This window comes from Hoplias malabaricus, chromosome 2 (assembly GCF_029633855.1).
Source record: "Hoplias malabaricus isolate fHopMal1 chromosome 2, fHopMal1.hap1, whole genome shotgun sequence".
Lineage (NCBI taxonomy): Eukaryota > Metazoa > Chordata > Actinopteri > Characiformes > Erythrinidae > Hoplias > Hoplias malabaricus.
In genome coordinates, this window is record NC_089801.1 from 78487754 (window position 1) to 78513411 (window position 25658).

General features: G+C 40.9%; 1 pseudogene; it reads left to right on the forward strand.

Annotated features, from left to right (window-relative positions):
* Nucleotides 1–10847: 10847 nt before the first annotated feature.
* The window catches only part of LOC136678116 (NACHT, LRR and PYD domains-containing protein 12-like), a 29684-nt pseudogene continuing 14873 nt past the window's right edge, over nt 10848–25658 (forward strand).

Genomic DNA, 25658 nt, shown 5'->3' on the forward strand with positions numbered 1-25658 from the left:
GCCCAGGAACACGCCATGCAGGCACTAAAATCGAAACTGTGCACGGCTCCATGCCTTGCCTATCCTGACAGTAGCAAAGAATTCTACCTAGAAGTAGGGTTCTCGGACCACTGTCTCAGCTCCGGTCTGTACCAATTACACGACAGAGACAAACGTGTCATAGCCTACGCTAGTAAAACTATGCTGGCTGCCGAAAACAAATACAGTGACTGCGAAAAAGCACTACTAGCAACAGTGTGGGCAGTCAAACATTTCTCCAACTACCTAGGTGGTCAGAAGGTGATTGTTGAAACTCATCATCAACCAGTCACTTTCCTAAACAGCCAACGAATTCGAGAGGGTGTAGTAACTAACGCTCGAGTAGCATCCTGGCTAATGGCTCTCCAAAGCTTTGACTTAGAGGTGCGTTACGCGCAAAACTACAAGAGCCCCCTAGGCACAGGCCTTGCTTCCTGCAGGCGATGCGAAGGAAACATTCCTTCCCAAGTGCCACCAACTCCAGAAACCCTCGTACCCACCATGGCTAACCACCACTATTTCGATCCTAACACATGCAAAGACCTTGTCACTGCGTATGTAGATGGTTGTTCGTTCCGCCGAGAACACACCCTGATGGCAGGGGTGGGTATTATCGGAATAAACGGATGGCCTCACGAACCCCTAAGTTTCAAATTGGGTGCTCAGTCCTCCCAATATGCTGAAATAGCAGGAATTCTCATCACAATCCAGTCTGCAGTCCAGAAAAGCGTAAAAACGTTGGTGATCTGCACAGACTCCAACTACGCGCGCCTAAGTTTCACATGCCACTTGAGACTGTGGAAAACCAACAACTACACCACGTCAAACAAAAAGCCAGTTAAACACAAAGAGCTTTTTGCGGCATGCGAACACTTGGTAGACACACATGACCTGCAGATCTACTGGAAGAAAGTGAAGGGTCACTCCCGAGTCCCGGGAGATGACAAAGAATTCAATGATCAAGCAGATAGCTTAGCCAAACAAGGGGCCCGCGAAGGCACATCGTGGACATTCAATCCCTCCCTTTTTCCAAACCCACCCGACTTCGAAGTCCTAGCTGTCACACGGTCTCGAACAGTAACGAAGGCGTCACCTGACAATGCCAAAACTACCATAGTCTCTATTAACCCTGCTTTTTCGGACGCTGACTTAGTTGCTCTCCAAGCTCGAGACCCATCCATTTCTAAAATGCTTAGCCATGTCTCTGACCCATCTACTAATCCAATCGCAGCACAGGATCTTGACACCATACCAGGCCTTAAAGACCTATACGGCACCAGAGCGTCCCTCCAAGTCGTCAAAGGCTTGCTAGTTCATGCCACTGACTCGCACACTTCACCTACGTTCGTGGTTCCTCAGTGCCACAGGGGGGTGATGCTGATGCACGCCCATGACTCCCCATCTGCGGGACACAAAGGGGTCAAAGCAACACACCATGCGCTCAGGCAGGTGGCATATTGGCCCCACATGGTAAAAGATGTGGCTGACTACATTAAAGGCTGTCTGGTATGTTGCCAATTTCAACCCTCAAATCCTCTTCATAGAGCCCCCTTGCAAAAGAAGGGATTATCCTTCCCTTGGTCAAACCTCCAGATAGACTGGGTTGGACCACTCACTCGAACAGTAAGAGGTAACAAGTACTTCCTCACAGTCACGTGTGCATTCACTAAATGGGTAGAATGCCTCCCCGCACCGAATGACACAGCGCTAACCACTGCATACTTACTGATGAACCATGTCTTCTCACGGTTTGGCCTACCCAGCCGTGTCGACTCTGACAGAGGGACACATTTCACAGCTGAGGTCATGCAGCAGCTCTGGCAACTCTTAGGAGTAAAAGCCAGCCTTCACATTAGCTACCATCCTCAAAGCTCAGGTCAGGTAGAACGAGCCAACCGAACTGTTGTTAGCATACTGAAAAAGTACGTAGCAGCAAACCAACGAGACTGGGATGTCAAACTCCCCCTCGTACTGATGGCCATACGGGCGACCCCACACGACGCGGTCGGGGTCTCACCCTTTGAGTTGATGACAGGGAGACAAATGACTCTGCCTCTACATCTGTTATATCAGCCAGGTGAAGCTAACATAGCCGTAGCCTACACCACTCATCAGTATATGGAGGACCTGCAGAAACACCTCAAAGCTACTTTCGCCTTTGCCCAGCAGAAACTGGAAAGAAGTGCAGAAGGTCGCAAAGCGTACTACGATCACAAAGCATCCCACGATGAACTCCAAATGGGGGACAAAGTATGGTACTACATCTTTGTCCAACCTGTTGGAAGGTCGCGAAAAACAGGGGGGAATTTGGCCCGCAAATTCCTACCCCGATGGTCCGGTCCCTATAAGATAACAGACAAACTGTCCCCCGTTGTTTACAGGATCAAAATAAACAAAGCTCGGGGCAGTACCGAATTCAAATGGGTCCACCGCAACCAAATCCGACCACACACAACCCCCATGGGACTTGTAGGGGATACTAACGCTTGTGTTAGATCATAAACGACAGAACCAAAGGCAGGAAGGGTGTTAGTTAACAAACAACTATAACCTTCTACTCACACCTTAGTTCTCCTATCCCTTTTTTCTTTTTCTCTCACTCTTTAGCAGGCAACGAGCTTCTAACCAGACTGAGGACACTCAGGGTGCAAGACCCTAGTCCCTCATCGTCAATTATTGTAGAGTGCTTACCCTAGGAAATTTTTATCAAAAGGGGGGTATCGTGAAAATTTGTATAATTTGTCTAAACGACTCGCCGTAAATACCCTAAATCTAACCATGAGCATCTCTTCCGGTAGGATGGCCCCGCTGCTCATTCTCCTGATCGTCGGCTCCCTAGGAACCGCCGTGCTCCCTGAAGTGATCAAACCAGGTCCTGACTCAGGAATAATACTGAAAGACCAGCCGGGACTGCTAATCACTAATTGCCGCCTCCACACCCAGAGAGTATTTGTACGGTTGAATCCCGCCGAAGCATGTAGCAAAAACCTACCGATAACCACTCTGCAGACTGGCCGGAATGGAGTTAGATGGACTGAGGAAGCTATCAGCCATGCTGAAGCCGACGTAACTCACATGCTCCGCCAGCTACAAAAGTTTACCGTGACGCAATCGGAACTAAATGGTTTTAATAAACGACCTAAACACTTCATAGGCGGATTGCTAATGGCAGCTGCAACTGTGGGATCACTACTGAGTCTCGGAACGTCCGCCGTCAATGCCGTCAATGTAGCCACTGTTAAACGTCAAGTAGGGGAATTGCAAGCGGAAATTCCGAACATTAAAACCCAATTAGACGAACAGCAGCAGCACCTGCAAACCATTGGGCAAACCCTACGTGGCATCGTCGTAGTGCTCAACGCTCACAGTGTCGCCTTGAACAAAACGCTCCAGACGGTTAACTCCATGCTTTCAGTAGTACAACTTGACCTTGCCCACATCCAGCTTGTGAATATGTTATTGTCTGATATGCTACAAGAAATCAGCTCCTCGGTAGATAGCCTAGCCATGGGGAGAATTCCCCCCTACCTGGTGCCTCTATCCTTAGTACAGGAGATTTTCACCACAGCAACTCGAGAAGTAGTTACCGACCTCCAGGCCCACCTAGCCTATACCTTAGGTAGCGCCATCCCAATTTATGTTAATCCTCAAGACCGAGAATTAGCATTCATTATTAACCTTCCCATAATGGCGCCTGAAAACATATACCGTTTGAAAGATGTTGTCAACGTTGGCTTCTGGCAAGATTCTGCCTACGTTCGTGTGAAAACAACATCTCTTGTAGCATACCAAGACGATAACCCTGACCTATACCTGGTACCCAATTTGCTTATGTGCACACTCACTAAAGACATTCACTACTTGTGCCCTAGCAAACCTTTCATTCGTGACAGCGCAAATGGGATCTGTGGCCTCAAGCCTATGATGAGTAATACTCAATGCCCGGTAGTCGTTACGCCCCGACGTTTGGTAACCAGTACTCAAGCTGAGATTGTTGGAAATCGTTGGTTGGTTAACACCCCCTTTAGAGAGGCCCTACTAACCTATGATCAACATGACACCTCAGAAAGGGTACTCCTTCCTAGCCAAACCTTCTGGGTAGACGTCCCCGTAAACGCAATCTTACATGTAGGAGACCTGGCCCTGTATCACCTAAACCCTGACCAATATGAGAGCGACATAGAAATCTCAGAGTTCTTCTCCAAACACACCATCGAGCTAGATACTAAAACACTAACTCGCCTAGAATATGAGGGAACCCAAGTCATTGATCTAACCCCCATAGATAACACTCTTAGAGAACTGTCGTCTCAACCCCTATGGCCAGTTCAGCCTGTCACCTATGCATGGTCCACCCCGGACACCTTACTAGTTACCCTGGTAGGATTAGGATATCTTTTGACCTTTGGTATAGCTTGGTTCTATTTCAAACGCACTCGAGCCCTCCAGAGCAGGTTAGAAACTTGGTCTAATAAAATGGTCAAATTCGTTAGACATAAAAGAGCCCAGAGAGGTGAACCCCCAAGTTTTAGATATGAAGCCGAAGGCCATGTCGAAGAATCAGCTCTCGAGGTTGCGTTTGAACAAGACCTGCCCCTAAATAATTAGAATCCCTTCAGCATGCAAACATACACATTCCATCCACACCCATACACTAATAGGAATACATCAGCTCTGGAAATGTGTTTGAATATGCTTGCTGATCTCACCTTCCTCCACAGCGAAAGTTCTTTTCAGCTCCATGATCCCTGCCGAACCATAAAACTGAAAAGAAAGGGGGGAATGTAGTGGAGTATGGACAAATATGAATACCAAAGACAGATTTGGACAGATTGAAATGAAGAAATGAAAAGTTTTGAATTAAAACTTCTCCAGTCTGAATAGGACCTTTCCTCTGCGACCAAGTCACATTCCAGAGGACTGTCTGTGCCCGCGGGGGTGCAAAGCCCCACAAACACGCACACACATAAGATCTAACATCAAAGACTAGAGAGAGACACTTTAAAAGTAACACATGGCCCCAACAACCCCCGTCTCTCTTTTAACTAACAGGAACTGTCGAAGATAACCGATTTTATGATGCTTTTAAGAGACAGGAACCTCAAACACAAGGAAGGGTTATAATCCCGTTTATGACGAAATGGCACCTCAATGTCTCGTTATCTTTCACGGGGATCAACAAATGTTCAAACCAAAGTGACCTCGAGTGAACTCCCGTGAATCACCAACCGAAGCATGGATCAACAGCGACATCAAATGGACACTGGTGAAACTACGCCTCGCTCGGAGTCGCCGGAAACCATGACGGAAAATAGTCGAACTCTGAATTATTTGTGTATTAAACAAATGTATTGATGTCACTTTCTGTACCCTCAGATGAATGCCTACCTCCTAATGAAATGTGTATATTGTGGACTGTTTCTATCATGAAGAGAAATCCTACCTCTGAATAGGATTAAACGAACTAATATACTTTTCTAGCGTATCGTCATGAATGGGACATAAAGATGAAACCTTATGTAACTGTTTGATATTAATAACCCAGTATACTCATCATTGTATGTTACTAATACGAATAGGAAATTTCGATACGGGAAATGTATATCTTATTACTTATTGTTTAAGAGATCTTTGATCCAGCCTTCCCACTTTTCTGTCTCATGGAGTCAGTCACGTGAGCCTGAACTCGCGTCCAATCAAAAAGAGGACGCCTTCCATTAGGGCGTGACCGCGCCAGCCTTGAAAAAACAGCAGCTCGACTGCTCACATTCAGTTCGAAGTTCTGAAGAGTTGCGAGGACTCTACAGAAGTAACGGACCACGAAAGAAAGCTGGAAAGAGAGGACGCCGACGAGAAACCTTGAACGATAAAGAAACGCTTTCTCTTCCACGCCGACAACGAAACAAAGGAACCCTCTCAGACTTCATCCAAAAAGCTTACGAGAGACGTCTCGAAATTAGCTAAGAGTACGAAGTTTTACTAATACGTCGAGTAATTTGAATATCTTTCTTTTCTTTTAATCGTGTTTATGGCTTATAACCCAATCTAAGTTTAATCTCACGACTGATCGAAGCAGGTGAACTTATTCGTGGCCAGAGTAAGGAAACACTGCCGATACACCAGGAAGTCTTAGAATAAGTGAGTTTATTGAAGCGGTTTCAGTTCTGGAACTGCAGCAACCAGCGGAAATTTTGTCCAAACGTCCATATAGTTGGACGCTCCCACTCACGACACTGAGCCAGAGGATTCTGCCGCCGGCGTCATCACGCTCCGAGTACGCCAAGGCGACTCAACCGACGAAGAAAAGCCTCCATGCGGACTCAGCCTGGAAACTTTTGAGACCGCGAAATCAAGCAAGACGCCATAACTCCCAGGACCTCAGAGAGCCTTTGTACGCAACGAGTGGTGAGAATCGACGAAAAGTAAGCTAAACTTATGCATTTCCAGAGCTGAACACCGAATTAAGTTCTTGATAAATTCTGTATCAATTAAACCTTAGCTAGTAACTTTAGTCACAAGTCAGAAGCGCCTAGCTCACCTTTAAGCTCGAATCAGTTCCCCCTGCCGGACACCGTGAGATTACAAGGTTGTGCTATGTAATTAAATACTTCTCTTTATTAATAAAACTCTCATTATTTGAAATCACAGTGTTTACAATTTGTTCGTTATTTCCTGAAAATCCTGAAGTACTCATTTAGCATGATTATTATTCATTCTCAAACTAATTATTAATGTTTTAATTGCTTAAGACAATTATAAATCTTAGTTAATTTCATCAAGTCAAATATCAGAGATTGGAGGAGTTTGAATAAGGTCAAGGCTATAAAACAAATTATAAAATTATATGTATATGTATTTGTGGTGTACCTTACTACACTACAACAGCTTTAACTAAAAGGAGAGAACCAGAAGGACACACAGACACGGGAGCATCCTGAAACACTGGCATCCCTCCGCTCCACCGTCAACAAACCTGAGTGATCGCGAGAAGCGGCGGGACGACAGCACCGGCGTCTCAGTTTACTATAATTCCCTGTGTCCATGGACCCCCCGGATCTGCCGCCTTTATCTATGGGGGAGCATTAACTACCAAATGATAAACTAAACAAATGAGTTCGTAGCCTAGATTTGAAGATTGCGACTGTGTCTGAGTCCTGAACATGTTCTGGAAGATCATCCCAGAGTTTGGGGGCTCTATAAGAAAATGCTCTTCCCCCAGCTGAGGCCTTCTGAATTCTGGGAACAATTAAAAATCCAGTATTCTGTGATCTGAGTAAACGTGGAGGCTCATAATAGGAAATTGTATCTTGAAGATATTCAGGAGCAAGCCCATGTAGAGCTTTATATGTTAATAACAGAATTTTGTATTGCGAAGATGTAAAAAAGCTGTCCTAGTGATACTGCCTATGTGTTGATCAAATGATAAATCCGGGTCAATTATGACACCAAGATTTTTTGCTGCTGAACCAGGTTTAACTGGAAAGTCAGCGAGATTTAAAATTAAATCTGATAATTTATTTCTTGCCACCTTTGGACCCAAAAGCAGGACCTCTGTTTTGTTGCTGTTTAGAAGGAGGAAGTTACACAACATCCAGCTTTTCACGTCTTTTACACAGTCCTCTATTTTCTTTAATCTGTGTTTGTCATCGGGCTTGGCTGAAATATACAATTGGGTGTTGTCTGCGTAACAGTGTAAGTTAATGTCATGGTTTCTTATAACTGTGCCTAGCAGTAACATGTATAATGTAAATAATAATGGTCCTAAAATAGAGCCTTGTGGAATTCCAAATCTTACTTTAGAATAATTTGAATTTAGATTGTTTACTTTTACGAATTGATAATTTTCGTTAAGTACGATTTGAACCATAATAGGGCTGTCCCTGTGATTCCAACCATGTTTTCTAACCTTTCTATGAGAATATTGTGGTCTATTGTATCGAAGGCTGTGCTTAGGTCAAGAAGCACCAACAGGGATACGTGGCCTTGATCAGAGGCAAGAAGAAGATCATTTGTTATCTTGACTAGAGCTGTCTTTGTACTATGATGTGGCCTGAATCCAGATTGGATTTTTTCATATATATGATTCTTATGTAGATATGAACTAAGTTGTTGGGCCACGGCTTTTTCTAAGATCTTGGACAGAAATGGCAAATTTGAAATGGGCCTGTAATTAGACAGTGTACTAGCATCAAGATTTGGTTTCTTGATCATAGGTTTAATAACTGCTAGTTTAAAAGCTTTGGGTACATGGCCCAGGCTAAGGGATGAGTTTACTATAGTTAAAAGAGGATCGATAATAGCTGGTAGTACGTCTTTGAGCAATTTTGTGGGAATTGCATCAAGTGTGCAAATTGTACAGTTTGGGGAGGTGATAATTTTTCTAGTTCTAATTGTGGGAGTGGATAAAAGGTTTCAAGTCTTTCTTTTACAATTACATTATGTTTTATATCATTCACATCGGGTGGCAGCCAGGACGGATTTAATCCTGTGGCTTGAGTTTGTTGTCTAATATTCTCAATTTTATTATTAAAAAAGTCCATAAATTCTTTACTGGTGAGAGTTGCTGGAATTAGTTGTTCAGAACCTGCTTAATTATTTGTAATTCTAGAAAACACACTAAACAGTGCTCTCGGATTATTTTTATTATTGGAGATCAGCGAGGCCAGATATGCTGAGCGAGCTTTAGTGAGGGCATTTCTATACTCTATAAGGCTGTCCTTCCAGGCAGAATGGAACACTTCCAGCTTGGTTGATCGCCATTTCCGCTCTAGTTTCCGTAATATTTGTTTTAAAGTACGGGTTTTATCATTATACCATGGTGCAAGCTTTTTCTGTCTTATACTTTTATGTTTAAGTGGTGCTACCTTTTCTAAAGTAGATCGACAGGTATTTTCTAGGTAATCAGTTAGTACGTCTAGGTCCATTGGGTCTGATGGAGTGGGAACTGGTGTTGATATTTCTGGGAGGTTTTCTATAAATTGTAGGGTGGTAGATGGTTTTATTATACGCCTTGTAGAATAGCGAGGGTTCTTACATATGAAATTAGGTAATGGTCGGAGATTGCTGAGGATTGCGGTAAGATATTAATTTTGTCAATGTTAAGACCTAGTGTCAGAACTAAGTCTAAAGTGTGACTGCAGTAGTGTGTAGACCCTATTACATTTTGAGTAATAACAATAGAGTCTAAGATTGAGGTAAATGCCTTTTTTAGTGGGTCAATTTCCTTCTCAAAATGGATATTGAAATCTCCTACAATTATAACTTTATGATTGCACACCGCTAGGTTTGTAGCAAAATCGCTGACTTATTTCAGAAATTCTAAGTAAGGCCCTGGTGGTCTGTAAATGTTGCATAATAAATATGCATCCTTTTTTGTCACCGGATTTGTAATAATAGTGAAGAGAACCTCGAAAGAAGTGAAGGTGTCACATTGTTTAAGACTAATTTCTAGGGTATTTTGGTAAATTACACATAATCCACCTCCTTTGCCTGATATTCTTGGGCTGTGTACATAATTATAGCCTAGGGGGGTGGCTTCATTTAGTGCTGAATATTCATTTGGTCTAACCCACGTTTCCGTGAGACATGAGAAAAAATTAAGAAATGTATTGTGATATAAATTTTGGTCCGTATCGTCCAGCCTTTAATGAGAATATCTTTCCACAGGAAGCTGAGAAGAATGTCCAGTGTCCAGCTTTATCTATAAAGTATAGAAACTTCATGATGGAGACTCATAACTTCAGCAGCGGAAAAAGAACCTCAGACTCAAAGTGCGTTACTTTCTATTACTGATTTTATACATCATTAATTTTTCCAGTTTTATTGACTCCTGCTACTCACTTGTCAGTGATGTTGAATCCCAGAGTTCCCAGTCGTACGATGCAGCATTTAATTATGGAATATTCGAGGGATAAAGAAGAATGTTAAGTTTAAAAAGTAGCACACATTGTCTTAAGCAGATATAGAAGTAAGTATTTTTATTCAGTAAGATTACTTGTTCTGCTGCACTGTGGCTTAATCTGCTCCTTCTTTTACTGATGATATCACCAGCTTTTGAAAACACACATTCAACCTAATACAAAAAAAACTTTTTCTTTGTGTGTGTGTGTGTGTGTGTTTTAATAATAATAATAATAATAATAATAATAATAATAATAATAATAATAATAATATTTATTATTATAATTATTATAATTATTATTATATATTTTCTTTAATCTGTAACTCAGGGACACCTTACAGAAAAAAGTGGACAATAGAATAAATAATAAAGAAACAAAAGAGTAAGCAACATTAAAACAAGTTAGAATAAGACAACACAACTGAGTCAGTCTTAAACAGGTGGGTTTTGAGTGTGGACTTGAATTGTAAAAGTGAGCTTATATTCCTTATGTCCGGTGGTAAAGAATTCCAAATCTGGGGAGCAGATCGGCTGAAGGCTCTACTCCCCATGGTAGTGAGACAGACGGAAGGGACAGACAGATGAATGGAGAGAGATAATCTGAGGGTGTGAGAGGGAGTAGCAACATGGAGAAGATTGGAAAGATACGGAGGAGAAAAATTGTGGATGGCCTTGAATGTGAGCAGAAGGATTTTGTAATCAATGTGGCACTAGACCTGTCACGATTATTACATAATCACATAAATTACGCAATTATTTGCGCTGACCGTGATCTTATTTTATTTCAATCCCAACAAACAAAATATCAGTAATGTGTATTTCTAAACAAATTGTGCTATTAAATGATGGCTGTAAAAAGTGCCAATAAAACAAACCTGAGAAATCATCTGTGGATCCACCACCGCAGTTCGCTGAACTTGGGAAGACAATGACATCAACAGATTCGTCCCGGCAGCTGGCCATTCCAGAAGGCGGGTATCTTAGGCTACATTCACACAACAGGTAAAAGTGACCAAATCTGATTTTGTGACCTTATCAGATTTTTTAAACTGAGCCACACGCACAAAGAATGATGCTTCAGGTGCTGACCAGAAGGAAATATTCGTCTGTTTCATGCAAAGCACTTTTGTTTTTTAATTGAGGGAATGGGACCGGACTGGTGTTGTACTGCAGTGCTGTGTCAAAGAACCTCCATTTTCTTTACTCCAAATGAGTTCTATGTTAAAAACAGATGATTAATTAAAGACTCTATTGAATATTAAAACGTGAACTGATTTTTCTTTCACTCTAAGCTCAAATTTCCCGGATCCCTCATGAACACAAGTCTCAAAAGAGAATAAGATGAGCACAGACATAATGAGTTTAATATTTCCAGGACCCACATTTATACAGCTTCATACCGACATAAATAATATCAAACTGATATAGAACTACAAAAAGGTCTTGTCTTGTTTTTTTTTGTTTTTTTTAAATCCACCTTTATACAAATTTCCACGTGATATATTTTCTCATAAATGAGAGATAGGAACCTGGTTTCAGGAGTTTCAGGGGTTTTTCATTTCCCAGTATTGTTTACAAACAATATAACCCGGCCATTTCCACCTCCTAAACACCTCAATAAAAAAAATGCTTTGGACCGTAGTCCAGAGATTATTCTCAGCAGCCCTAGTGACGTAAATGTCACATGAATTCCGACCTGGCCTTTCAGACAGAGTCAAATTTCCACAGATGGACATGGATCATATGAAAGTGGCCCAAATCTGATATGAATTGTCAGATTCAATGCAATTTGTGCTGTTCACACAGCCACATGAATGACACATCCGTGTCACATATGACTCTTTACCTGCTGTGTGAACATAGCCTTAGTATTCCTTGCCCAGAATATGACAAGCCAATAAATAACAGATGTTTAAGCCATAGTACATTTGATTTGTTTTGCTTATTTTGAGAATTTGCAAATATCATTTTCAAACATACAATTTTAATTAAAAACAGGAGAAGGAGCAAATATCTTTACATATATTTATGAATAAACTGTTCAGTAAACTGACATTCTTTACCATAATATTGTGTGTATATTACATTAATCGCAATTACTTGTATGACAAATAATCGTCAGTTAATTTCATGATCATGACAGCCCTATGTGGCACTTGACAAGGAGCCAATGGGGCTGTTGCAAGACAGGAGTGATGTGAATGGAGGGGGTTCTAGTGATAATTATTCATCATATAAGGCTACAAAAATTAATTGACAAAATTTATAAAAATCAGTGATAAAAATAATTGGCAGCAGATTTCATTTTCAGGTTTTTATTGATAATTCTTTAGTAAGAATTAAATATATCAGAGTGTGGCTTTAACTCTTCCTTATGTCTCCACTTCACATTTCCAGAGAGCAGACATTCAGAGCAGAATCTCCAGAGCCCAGCTGTGTGTCTTTGAAGAGCAACAACTCAATGTTTGATCCTCCACAATTCAGCAATGAAAGAATCAGTTCTGATCTGAGGTGAGACATGAACCACATTCTAGTGAGTTTTAGCATGACTCGCCTCAACAAGCAGCCTTTTAATTTTTTCTTGAGTTTTCTTTTGTGTTTGTGTGCGTGTGTTTGTGGAGTGTGCAGTTTTTTTTTTTAAATATGCAGTGTTTTTGCAGAGTGTGTGGTGTTTGTGTGGTGTTTTAGTACAGTGTGCTGTGTTTGTGGAGTGTGTGGTGTGCAGTGTGGTGTGTTATTGGAGTATGCGGTGTTTACGTGTTGTGTTTGAGTGTGATGCGTTTCTGTTGTGTGATTGTGGAGTTTGATGTGTGTTATTGGAGTGTGTGGTGTTTGTGTGGCGTGTTTGTGGAGAGTGTGTTGTTTGTGTGGAGTGAGCAGTGTTTGTGTGGCGTGTTAATGGAATGTGCAGTGTTTGTGTGGTGTGTTTGTGGAGTGTGTGGTGTGTTAGTGGAGCGTGTAGTCTCTGTGTGGTGTGTTTGTGGAGTGTAAAGTGCCTAGTGTAGCTTTAACTCTTCCTTATGTCTCCACTTCACATTTCCAGAGAGCAGACATTCAGAGCAGAATCTCCAGAGCCCAGCTGTGTGTCTCTGAAGAGCAACAACTCAATGTTTGATCCTCCAGTATTCAGCAATGAAATAACTCTTTTATTTCTCCTCTAGCTCTGGGACAGATGTGCTGCTCCAGGATGGTTCCAGGTGTGGAGTGTGTGAGCAGATTCAGACAGATCCAGTCTCTATCACCTGTGGACACTCTTTTTGTAGACAGTGCATCAGGAGCCTTAGGGACCAGTCTGTCCACTCAGGAGACTTGACCTGTCCCTGCTGCAGAAGGGGGTTTAAAACAGGCTCTGTTCAGTTTCCACAGACGGAGGAGTCCATGGAGCTGGATGAATACAAACCAGTGGATGACGTCCTGCTCAGTGTCTCAGAGAGAAACAAAATCAGCCTGAAGAACAAGTACGAGAGCTTATTTGAGGGATTCAAAACACAAGAGAATAAAATCCTCCTGAACAGGGTTTACACTCAGCTCTACATCATCGAGGGAGAGAGGGAAGGAGTGAATGAAGAACATGAAGTTTTACAGATTGAGAACAAACCCTGGAAACAAAACCTGCCAGATACACCAATAAACTGTTTAGACATATTTAATCCTGTAAAGTGTACGGTGGGAGAAATGGAAGAAGACGACACCAGAGCTGTGATGGATGTAGATGTGAGACGTGAAGAAGGAGAAGAAAATAACGATCCACAAGTGGAAAAACTTAAAAGCGTACTGACTAAAGGCATTGCTGGCATTGGAAAAACTGTCTCTGTGCAGAAGTTCATTCTGGACTGGGCTGAAGGAAAAGCCAATCAAGATATAGAGCTCATGTTTGTGCTTCCATTCCGAGAGCTGAACCTGATTAAAGACAAACAGTACAGTCTTCATGAACTTCTGTGTGACCTCCATCCTGAGCTCCGAGGTCTGGACACAAAGGAATATGACGTGTGTAAAACTGTGTTCATATTTGACGGCCTCGATGAAAGCAGAATTCCACTGAAGTTCTCAGAGTGTGAGAAAGTGTCAGACGTGACCAAGGTGTCTTCAGTGGACGTGTTGATGACAAACCTCATCAAAGGAGACCTGCTTCCCTCTGCTCACATCTGGATAACCTCCAGACCAGCAGCAGCCAATCAGATCCCCTTGCAGTACATCATCCGTGTGACAGAAATTCAGGGATTCAATGATCCACAGAAGGAGGAGTACTTCAGGAAGAGGATTTGTGACCGACACCAAGCCGACAGTGTCATCTCCCACATTCAGACAACGAGGAGTCTCCACATCATGTGCCACATTCCAGTCTTCTGCTGGATCTCAGCAACTGTGCTTCAGCGAATCATGAAACAAGGGACCACAGAAATCCCTAAAACTCTGACTGCAATGTACTCACACTTCCTGTGCACTCAGACAGTCATGAGGAAGGAGAAGTATGAGGAGGAAGATGAGAGAGGAACTCTACAGGAACTCCTGAGATCCACCAGGAACATGGTTCTGAAACTGTCTGAACTGGCTTTCAAACAGCTGATGAAGGGCAATGTGATGTTCTATGAAGACGACCTGAGAGAGTGTGGGATTGATGTCACTGAGGCCTCAGTGTACTCTGGGATTTGCACTGAGATCTTTAGGGAGGAGTCTGTGCTTTACCAGAGGAAGGTTTACTGCTTTGTGCATCTGAGCTTTCAGGAGTTCCTGGCTGCTTTCTATGTGTTTCACTGCTGTGTGAGCAACAACAGAAAGGAACTGAAGTTTCTGAAGTTGAAAACCAGGAAGTGGTCTTATAGGGTTTCACTGGACGAGCTGCTGAAGGGAGCTGTGCGTACAGCTTTAGAGAGTAAGACTGGACACCTGGATCTGTTTCTCCGTTTTCTGTTGGGCATCTCACTGGAGTCCAATCAACAACTCCTGCAGGACCTACTGACACACACAGTGCGCAGCTCTGAGAGCATCAAGAAAACAGTTCAGTACATCAAATGCATAATAACATCAGAGGATTTTCCTTCTGACAGATCTATCAACCTGTTCCTCTGTCTCACTGAAATGAACGACTCCTCTTTATCCAGTAAAATCCAGGAGTATCTCAAATCCAAGGATCAGTCAAATAAGAGACTGTCTGCTGATGAGTGTTTAGCGTTAGCCTATATGCTCGTGAACTCAGACGAGGTGCTGGATGAACTGGACTTGAGGAAGTACAACACCACTGAGCAGGGTTATTGGAGACTGATTCCAGCTGTGAGCAACTGCAGAAAGGCTGTGTGAGTGTCGTTTCTACATGTTTTTTTTTTTTTATATATTTCAGGTTGTTGTTGACTGAGACAAGTTTCCAGATGATTTACGGTCAGTAGAAGCTCTTCACTCTGTGTATAATTAGGATGTGATAAATAAAATGAATGAGACATTACAGAACAGGTGGAGTTTGATGAACATGGATAAGACTGTCTTTCTCTTGTTTTCTCTCTCTCACACAAATCCCCCAAGTTTATAAAAGCAGTATTTTCCTCAAGTCTGATCATTTTTATTCCTGTGAGGCTGAATTTCAAGGAGTGTTCAGACTTGTAGTTCAGTTTCTTTGGGTTGGACCAAATATGTAAATTCATACATTGTTATATTTTAGTCCTGGTTTGGTCCTGAACCAAATATGTATTTTAAAAAAGCGATGATGTATGACGTATGTAAGCGACGCATGTATGACATTAGTTTTGTCGTCTGAACAATGCCCCACACTGAGCTTAATGCACTTCTCGGGGCTGTGCACCTGGTGGTATTTTTTCAACTGGAAACACAACAAGACGTGGTCAAATGGATTCAAAAATGGAGTCAAAACAGCACCTGAAATTCCTCCACTGCACAGAATAAAAAAGGAGTTGCTGGTTGTTTGGTGAGCAACAGTGTCAAAAGGAAGCGTTCACATTTGCTCTAACAAACCAAACTAACAGACAGTTCCTCACCTTCACGTTTTTTACTGTATTATGCACTGTGTTTACATTGTGTTGCAGATTGTCTGGCTGTAAGCTGACTATGAATTCATGTGAAATTCTCTGCTCTGTTCTGAAATCACCAAACTCACCCCTGAAAGAGCTGGAGTTCAGTGAGACTGAGCTGCAGGATTCAGGAGTGAAGCTAATCTCTGAGGCACTGAAGAGTTCAAACTGTAAACTGGAGACTCTCAGGTGAGATTTTGGATGAATGTCCATGTGGATAATGAGTGTATTCTCCTGCTCCGATTGGCTGTAGTCTGCCAAAAAAAAAAGCATTCAGTGATTTTACTTTTTGTGTTTGTACTATATTCTATTTGTAAACTGACATTTATTCCCAAAAGAAAACATTATTCTCAGGCACAGAGACAGAGAACCATTCCTGCAGAGCAGAAATCAGAGTAACAGCGTTTTACCGGTGATAATAATAATAATAATAATACTTGCTGCATTTCAGAAAATCTATGATGATGCTAAACATGTGACATGTGCTACATTCCTTAAATGCACTGAGAAAAGGAAAAAGAAAGGCACGGTTTTAATTCATTCATTCATTCACACCATAGTTTATCTATGAAAGGAAAATGGAAATGTGCTACAACCCACTGAAGACGTTAACAGAGTTAGTAAAGTAATGATATTAATGCTGTTGTGAACAGAGGGACTACTACGACTACATAAGACACGACAGAAGACGATCATTTCAAGGAAGCATTAGAGACTAGACCCTGGGCTAAAGTGAGACTAAGACCAGTCACTCACTCCCCTGCTCTTATGTGTGTATTCTCCTGCTCCAGCCGAATGTAGTTTACTCTCGCTCTGTTTCTGTTTGTGAAAGAAGAGTGAAGAGTGTTTAGTTTGGAGTGAAATTCCATGTGGAAATAGAATGTAAATAGCACTAAAATATTCAGAATAACATTCAGAACAAATGTTCAGATTGAGCTCATAATGTACACACCCCTGAATAATTAATATTGGAGAAAGACTGATGTATGAAAATCTCATAATTCCTGATTCACATGAGTCTGAATTTCACATTCTCTATTTTAACTTCACTTTCTCCTGTATTTACTTTACCTTGCAGCCTCACAGACTGTAAATTCACCCTGAATTCCTATGAAAGTCTCTGCTCTGCTCTGAACTCACCAAACTCACCCCTGAAAGAGCCGGACCTCAGTCAGACTGACCTGCAGGATTCAGGAGTGAAGCTGGTCTCTGAGGGATGGAGGAGTTCACACTGTACACTGGAGATAATCAGGTGAGATTTCTGTGTGTTCCTGAATAGAAAAGGTTTGTAGAAACAGTAAGATGTGCTCTAGTTTTACACAGAACATTTAATAAAAGTTGGTCTGTGATTTGGACAGAATTGATCTAAATGTTTCTGATATTCAACATTCAAAGCTCACATAGTTTTCCATTTAATGGTGTAGAGGATGGCTCTGAGATTGTTTATGTTACAAGGTTTTAAACCAGTCACCTCAGTGTGTTTATCAGGAACATTTGGTGGTTCATCTTTGAGGTAAAGTCTTAGTTTTAATATTTCAGGTGTTATAAATGGTGGCTGTGGTGAAGTGGTCAGAGAAGAGGGTTTGGGACTGGAAGGTCTCTGATTCAATCCCCACGACCCACAGGAGTAATTGGGGGTGGGGGGAGTGAAGGAAAAACACTGTCGTCCTTCAGTCCACGGGTGAGGGGCCCTTGAGCAAGGCACCAACCCCCAACTGCTCCTCAGGCTCCGAAGATGACTGCCCCTAGTGCACTTTGTGTGTGTGTGTGTGTGTGTAAGTGAATGAGAGAGAGTGTGATATTCCTGCCTTGCTCCCAGTGATATTTTTATTAAGACTCCGGTCCCATCGTGACCCTGATCAGGATGAAGCTGTAACTGACATTTAACAAATGAATTTATTTCTTCATTTACTGGTTATTTTGTGACATTTAGAGCAGACTGTAGTTATTGTCCATTGAGACTAGTCCTCAACACTGTCTTCATCTGACTGTAACTCTCTCTTCCCCCGTTTCTGCCTCCTGAAGTGAGAGGGAGTTTAAAGAGAGTTTAATTTTGGGGGTGAAAGTTCATGTGGAGAAGAGAATACAAACAGTGCTGAAAATATTCAGAACAATATTCAGAAAAAATGTTCTGAATCTGTTATTAATGCCCCTCTGAATAATGTAAATAATGGAAAGTATTATTTTACTCATTAATCTCATTAAACTGATTCTGAGTCTGAAATCCACATTCTGTTTGAACTGTGCTGTATTTACTTTGCTTTGCAGACTGAATGTGTATAAACTCACCATGAATTCCTGTGAAGTTCACTTCTCTGCTCTGAAATCACCAAACTCCTCCCTGAAAGAGCTGGACCTCAGTGACACTGAGCTGCAGGAATCAGAAGTGAAGCTGATCTCTGACGGACTGAAGAGTTCAAACAGTAAAGTGGAGATACTCAGGTAAGACACACTTTTTATCTTTTAATTTCTGACAGAAATGTGTGAAAGTGTTTGAAATATCAGATTGTGGAGGTCTGACGGCGTGGCTCTGCTGCTTCAGCTTCATGATTCACTTTATATTTTACACACAGCACATGTTCACTATGTTCTTATATTATTTTTATCAAATGGGGCATTTTACTGAATGTTCTCATCAACACAATTTACTGAGGTCTTCCACATGGATCTGGGAGTTAATTTAGTGCCTGAAAATAGTAAATAAATGAAGTGTTGTGTAAATGCTCTCCCATTGTTTACAGAAACATAATGAAAACTCAGAAACACAGTGTTTTTCAAATGCTGTACATTTCTGTCAAAAAAATTCAGAGCTGTTTTCTGAAACATTACACGAAGATAAACAAGTTTTACAGAAGTAAATGTTAGGAAAGAAAAGTCTTTTCATAAGAATTTCTCCAGACTAAATCAGTTCAGTGGCGGAGTTTCATTGCCCTTCACTGCAGCATGTACAAAAGACTGTTCATTTACCTGTTTTCATCCTTCAAGTCTAGTATGCCTGTAGTTTAGTACTTTGTATGTAGTTCTAATTTCCGCCACTAGGCGGCTACCCGAATGCACCGATGCATAATCCTGCTAACACACGTGGTTCAGAGAGGTATTGGCATGAAACGGTCTTCATTTAATCGGTCTCATTAACAGTGTGCCTCCATTGAATGTGTGTAACCTTATTTGTGCTTTATCTTTGGTTGTATAAGACCGAAATATATATATTTTCACTGTGTTTTGTTTTGTCGAGTGTTTTTAAGTAATTTGGGGAAGTCAGCTGCTAGCTACTAGTTTTACCTAATTGAGGTGTGTAAGCCTGTGTGTGACGCAGTACATGTCCGTAGTTTATGTTTTTCCTAATTAAATGCATTCATAAAATGTTTGTGTGATGTGTACCTTGTGTTGAGTAGATTACTTTTAGCTGTGATAAGTAATGTATGTGCATTTATATTGTATCTTCAGTTCATTTATAGTCAGGTCTTAGCCTCGTGACAAGCCTTTAATGGTGTTTATTTATTATGGACATTTTAAGTTGTATTTGTAATAAGGGGATTACTCATAGACCAGTATTTCTAGTTGTATTTGTTTATTATCTCTTTGTAGAACACCACACCCACTTCTACTTACATGTGGTGACCTGTACCAGATTAATATTAATGGACAAGACAAATTAAAGACAATTTCAATTTAAATCCTGGACCTGAATATTATCTCCTTTTATCTCAACTCACCTGAACGTATATAATTGTTGTCCTGACCCGACCCCTGAAGTGATTGTTAATACACATACAATCCAGTTATGATCAGTGTAATGTAAAAGATCAGACTGAACTCTGTTATTGTTTTTGTTGGAGTGGAGAAGCTCTCTGCTGCACTGAAGAGTTCACTCTGTAAACTGGAGACACTCAGGTCAGAGTTCTGGGATTTTATTCTTCATTTTCTACTCACAAACATGACTTGTAAAACTGTCATGTCAGTTCACACTTGATTTTTAATGCTTCGCCAACATTAGTTTTATAGATCTTAGCATGTTTATTTAGAGGATACAGTGTGAAATATTAAGATGAAGTCAGGTGCTGGATTTCTAGATCATAATTCACTACTCACAAAAATCAGATCATCTTCTCCTACATTATCTCTGCTCTCTGAACACTTCAGGACTTCTGTAAAGTGTTTCCACTGCTGGAGTAACAGTCAACAGCAGACTCTCCCCATGATGACATTATCAGTCATACAGGCTATGAACCAGAGCAGAGGTTTATTATTATAGTGATATACAGACACTGACTCTTTGGTTTTTATCTTTTAATGTGTTCTACACAGAGTCTGATCAGTGTAATGTAAAAGATCACACTGAACCCTGTTATTCCTAAAGTTATCTTGTTATTTGAGGCATTTCTCTTTAGCTGCTCTAAGAGGTTTCTGTGAAGCTTCAGTTCTGTTCTGTTAAACTGTGTGTTTTAATGTTTAAATGAAGCATTTTCTCCCCCCACTGGAGGAAAGATGAGTTGCAGTGGGATGTTTTAGTTTGTTTTTGTTGTTGTTTGTGTGTTTCTCCTCTAAATGAAATCAGCATGTCTTTCTTAATCCTTTCAGAAATGTTCCTGTAATTATTCAGTGAGTAATGTCCTCTCTCTTTACAGACTAACTGGGTGTAAACTTGGGGAAAAGTCTTGTGAAGATCTGGGCTCAGTTTTACTGGTGAACTCCTCCCTGAAAGAACTGGACCTCAGTAACAATGACCTGCAGGATTCAGGAGTGGAGAAGCTCTCTGCTGCACTGAAGAGTTCACTCTGTAAACTGGAGACACTCAGGTCAGAGTTCTGGGATTTTATTCTTCATTTTCTACTCGTTATACACTCTAGTATAAAATATTAAGGGAAAGACTGGATTACTAGATTATAATTTACGTAATGTAATATATAATGTATGATGTGCAATTATTTGTCATTGTATAAATAACAATGAAATGTGTCCTCCGCATTTAACCCATCTGTGGCAGTGAACACACACACACACACACACATAGTGCACTAGGGGCTGTGAACACACATCCAGAGTGTTTGGGGTCCAGTGCCTTGCTCAAGGACACTTCAGCCGTTGATGTTCCTGCTGGACCTGGGGATTGAACCAGAAACCTTCCGGTACCAAGCCCGGTCTCTAACCATTAGCCAAGGTTACACTCCATTTATACATTAAAAAGACATTTATTTTTTTCTAAGCTCTAGTATAAAATATAAAGAAAAGACTGTGTTACTAGATTATAATAAACACCACTGGGATTATTAACACAACTAGGGGTGGGGGATATGGCCCTAATTTTGGCAATAACAATATTCTTGGTGATATGAATAAAACACTAAAAATACGTAAATAAATGTTATATTAATATGAATTATATTCAGTAATATATATTTAATAGAGCTGGGCGATATGGACCAAAAATAATATCTCTATATTTTTTAGCTGAGTGGCGATATACGATATATATCTCAATATTTTTCTTCTCATGAGATAATAACAAAAAGGCTCTTCTGAGTCAAAGCTACAGGTCCCAAATGTCACACAGGAACTTTTATTAACATTCAGCTGTAGCTGTCCATGAGACATTGCTCAAAAATAAACCATTGGCACATATTAAATAATAATGCTCCTTAAATAAAATAATGTTATTTTCCTGCGTAACAAAAGACTCATAGCTGTGCTGTTAAACTGTAAACAGAAAACATACAGAGCAACAATAGCAGAAAGTTCATTTGTTCTTTAAAAGTGAGTTTCCTGTGAAGCAGACTTCACCAAAGTGCTTCCTCCTGTGTGTGCTCCTGTACGTCTAGTACTTTGTGTAAATAACAAATCATGTAACCGGACTGAATGAAATAAAAATAAATCCATCCTTCAGTCATCAGTAGGGCTGGGCGAAATGGACAGAAAATCATATCTCGATATATTTTAGTTGAATAGTGATATACGATATATGTTGTGAAAAATAATGTGAACAAATGATTTATGAACCTTTTATAAAGAGAACATTCAGCTTTGTGTGTTAGCTCCACCTCGTCTCTCAATATTCAAATGAAAATCAAATGTCTGTGTGTGTTTAAGACAAAGGTTTTCATTAACTCTTCCCCATAATTGTACATTGAAAGGCAGCGCTTCTCGTGCAACTGCGACTGGACAATTGTTATCGTGGGTCAGGAGTTTTAATCAGCCTTTTGGAGCCCTTTTTCTCTACTGTTGAGAAGGGGAGCAGACCCTTTTGCTCTGTAGTAAACTACCGCTTTAGTAACACCACGCCACTTTATACTTTTCTTTTCGTAAGGCACAGCGTTAGCTAATGAAGCTTGCAGTGCTGTCTGAACGGGTTTAGGGAACTGTACTGGGACGTGAATACTTCAGAACAGTGGCAGCAGCACCTGTTATGGATACGATATGCAACAGCTCTAATCACAAATACTTCATATGTGTATCTCTCCTTCTAGTGTGTTGTGTGTAGTAAAATGTTGATGGCGAGGGAATGGCTAAGATTTTCTCCAGTGCGATTAAATTCATTCCAATTATAGATTCACGGTCCATGTAAAGTATCAGTTCTGTATTTTATCATTTGTGTGTAAAACTTTATTTATTCATATTTTCATTTGGTTTATTAAATAACGGTATAATTTAATATATAATTATTATATTTTGTATAATGGTATTATATACATAAAGTTTTCTCATTTTTAAAACGTGCTCTCTCTCAGAAACAGGTTTGTATCGTCACCATGTGTCAGTGTGCAACTGTATGATTTTGCTAAAATGCATATAAATAATCATAAATATACGTAAATGTATAAGATGAGCAGTGTGTGTTTTGCCTCATTAAAGTGATCTGAAATGAAACATTATCATAATAACTTGTTAATTTTAGTCCAATATATTATTTCATTTCTCCGTAATAAAAAACAATGTTGTGCCTAAACGTGCATTCGGATTTAAAGCGCTGATGGATTTACCATCAATTTCCAAAGCGCAAAAAGCTTGACCCCAGTGAATCACCTAAGGGAAAACCCTTTTCTCCTCCATAACAATGAGGAATAGCCTCAGAGACAGCTGTAGAATATAGTCCCCTTCTTGCCGTGTGTTCAATTGTTTCAGAGTGTGGTTCTAAACCCGTCCTGCTCTGAAACTAACAGCTCTGACAACAGTGACCTTACAAGAGCAAGTGTAAAAACATGAAAGTGAGCGCTTTGTATTTACGTGCCTTGAGTTTCCTTGACGACGGTTTGAGAAAAATAAAAAAACTGACCATTTTTCTGTTTCTTATTCTTTGTGAATTTATGTTTTGATTTAAAATAAAAAATAATTATTATTCATTTTTACATTTTATGGATTTGGAGAATGAGATGAAAATCAAATAACCATCTGTTTTTCATTGTTTAATATCTGACTTAAAATAAAAAAAAGAATGAACAGAAGGTACATGGACCCAGACGGAGGTGTTTATCTGTTCAGTCTAATCTCCAGTCTGATCAAATTCTCAAAACATGCACGAAGTAGCACTTAGTACACGTTTGTTAATCCAGACCACGCCCACAAAGACTGAAACAGGGAGGTGAACTCAGAGGTCTTTGGGGAGGAGTTGAGGGTGGCTTATGACTGCGTATGAAACCAGACCCACCCCCCACACACAGAAACACACACAGACACACACACACACACACACACAAAAGAAAAGGGTGGAGGTGGGAACAAGTTTGTTGTGGTGGCGCAGCAGGTAGTGTCGCAGTCACACAGCTCCAGGGGCCTGGAGGTTGTGGGTTCGATTCCCACTCCGGGTGACTGTCCGTGAGGAGTGTGGTGTGTTCTCCCCGTGTCCACGTGGGTTTCCTCCGGGTGCTCCGGTTTCCTCCCACAGTCCAAAAACACACGTTGGTAGGTGGATTGGCGACTCAAAAGTGTTCGTAGGTATGAATGTGTGTCTGTGTTGCCCTGTGAAGGACTGGCGCCCCCTCCAGGGTGTATTCCCGCCTTGCGCCCAATGATTCCAGGTAGGCTCTGGACCCACCGCGACCCTGAACTGGATAAGGGTTACAGATAATGAATGAATGAATGAATGAATAAACTTCAATGAGAGACAGAGAGAGAGACTGGTCTCATTAAGACATGTTTCTTCTGTGTTCACTTTTGCTAAAATAAAGTTCATTCATTCATTCCTTGAAATATAAAGTGCATTACATATAAAATGTATTATTATTATTATCATTCATTCATTCTTTCATTCTCTGTAAGCGCTCATCCAGTTCAGGGTTGTGGTGGGTCCTGTTAGAAATTCGGCATTGAAGAGTCAGGAGACTGGAGTTCGCCGTTGACTGGAGTTTATTTACACACACACAGGATCATGTATGAGTGCAGCTGGGTGATAGTGTTCTATCTCAGGAGGATCTGAGGTTTGGAAACTGGAGGTTTGGAGGTTTCCGCATGTGCATGCAGAAAAGCACGGGCACAGTTTCATCATCAGTTTGTCACCAGTTCAGTCTATAACCAGTTCATTCTGTACCCAATCCAGTCTGTTCTTAGTCCAGTCTGTGACTGTTGCCAGTCCAGTCTATTCACAATCCAAACTAACACAAAATATTTTAGAAGGGCCTTATATACACATTATACACATTATATACATTGGAGTAGTGGGGGATGGGGATTAGAGGAAGAAGAGGAGTTTGAGGAGGGGTAAAAGGGATGATGAAGATGATCAAAGAAAGAAAGAGATAAGATAGAGGAAGGAAGAGGTGTGAAAGGAGGGGTATGATGTAAGTGGGGGAATGACTGGTGGGAATGGGGGATGGGACTATGGGAGGGATAACAAAAGGTCACACAAAGATACGAAAAGACCATATAGTTTCTTTCAGTCCGGAACCTACATGAAATCACTGGGCACAAGGCAGGAACACACCCTGGAGGGGGCACTGTAAATGTTGATGTCTGCACCTACACATCATCAGCTGATTTTTCTCAGGGGAGTGTTTTACTGAAATCAAACACCACACACAACTCAGAACTGACACATTCAGAACTCACACAGGTTCAGTAAAGATTAGTGAGTCGTTCAGGTTCTGTACCACATTCACACACCGTCACAAACTGTAGCTGATTCTGACCTCACTTTTCTGAATGACGTTAGAGAAATGAGGCAGTTTATGAGAAAAGAAACACAGTGACGTTTCTCCTTCTTTCACTGAGCGTGATGTTCCTAGCCAGGTCAATATATGAAGGAGAACCTGTTCATGAAATGTTCCTGTAACTATTCAGTGTGTAATGTCCTCTTTCTTTACAGACTAACTGTGTGTAAACTTGGGGAAAAGTCTTGTGAAGATCTGGGCTCAGTTTTACTGGTGAACTCCTCCCTGAAAGAACTGGACCTCAGTAACAATGGCCTGCAGGATTCAGGAGTGGAGAAGCTCTCTGCTGCACTGAAGAGTTCACTCTGTAAACTGGAGACACTCAGGTCAGTTCTGTCAGTTCAGACTTGATTTTTAATGCTTCACCAACATTAGTTTTATAGATCTTAACATGTTTATTTAGAGGATACAATATGAAATATTAAGATGAAGTCAGGTGCTGGATTCCTAGATTATAATTCACTACTCACAAAAATCAGATCATCTTCTCCTACATTATCTCTGCTCTCTGAACACTTCAGGACTTCTGTAAAGTGTTTCCACTGCTGGAGTAACAGTCAACAGCAGACTCTCCCCATG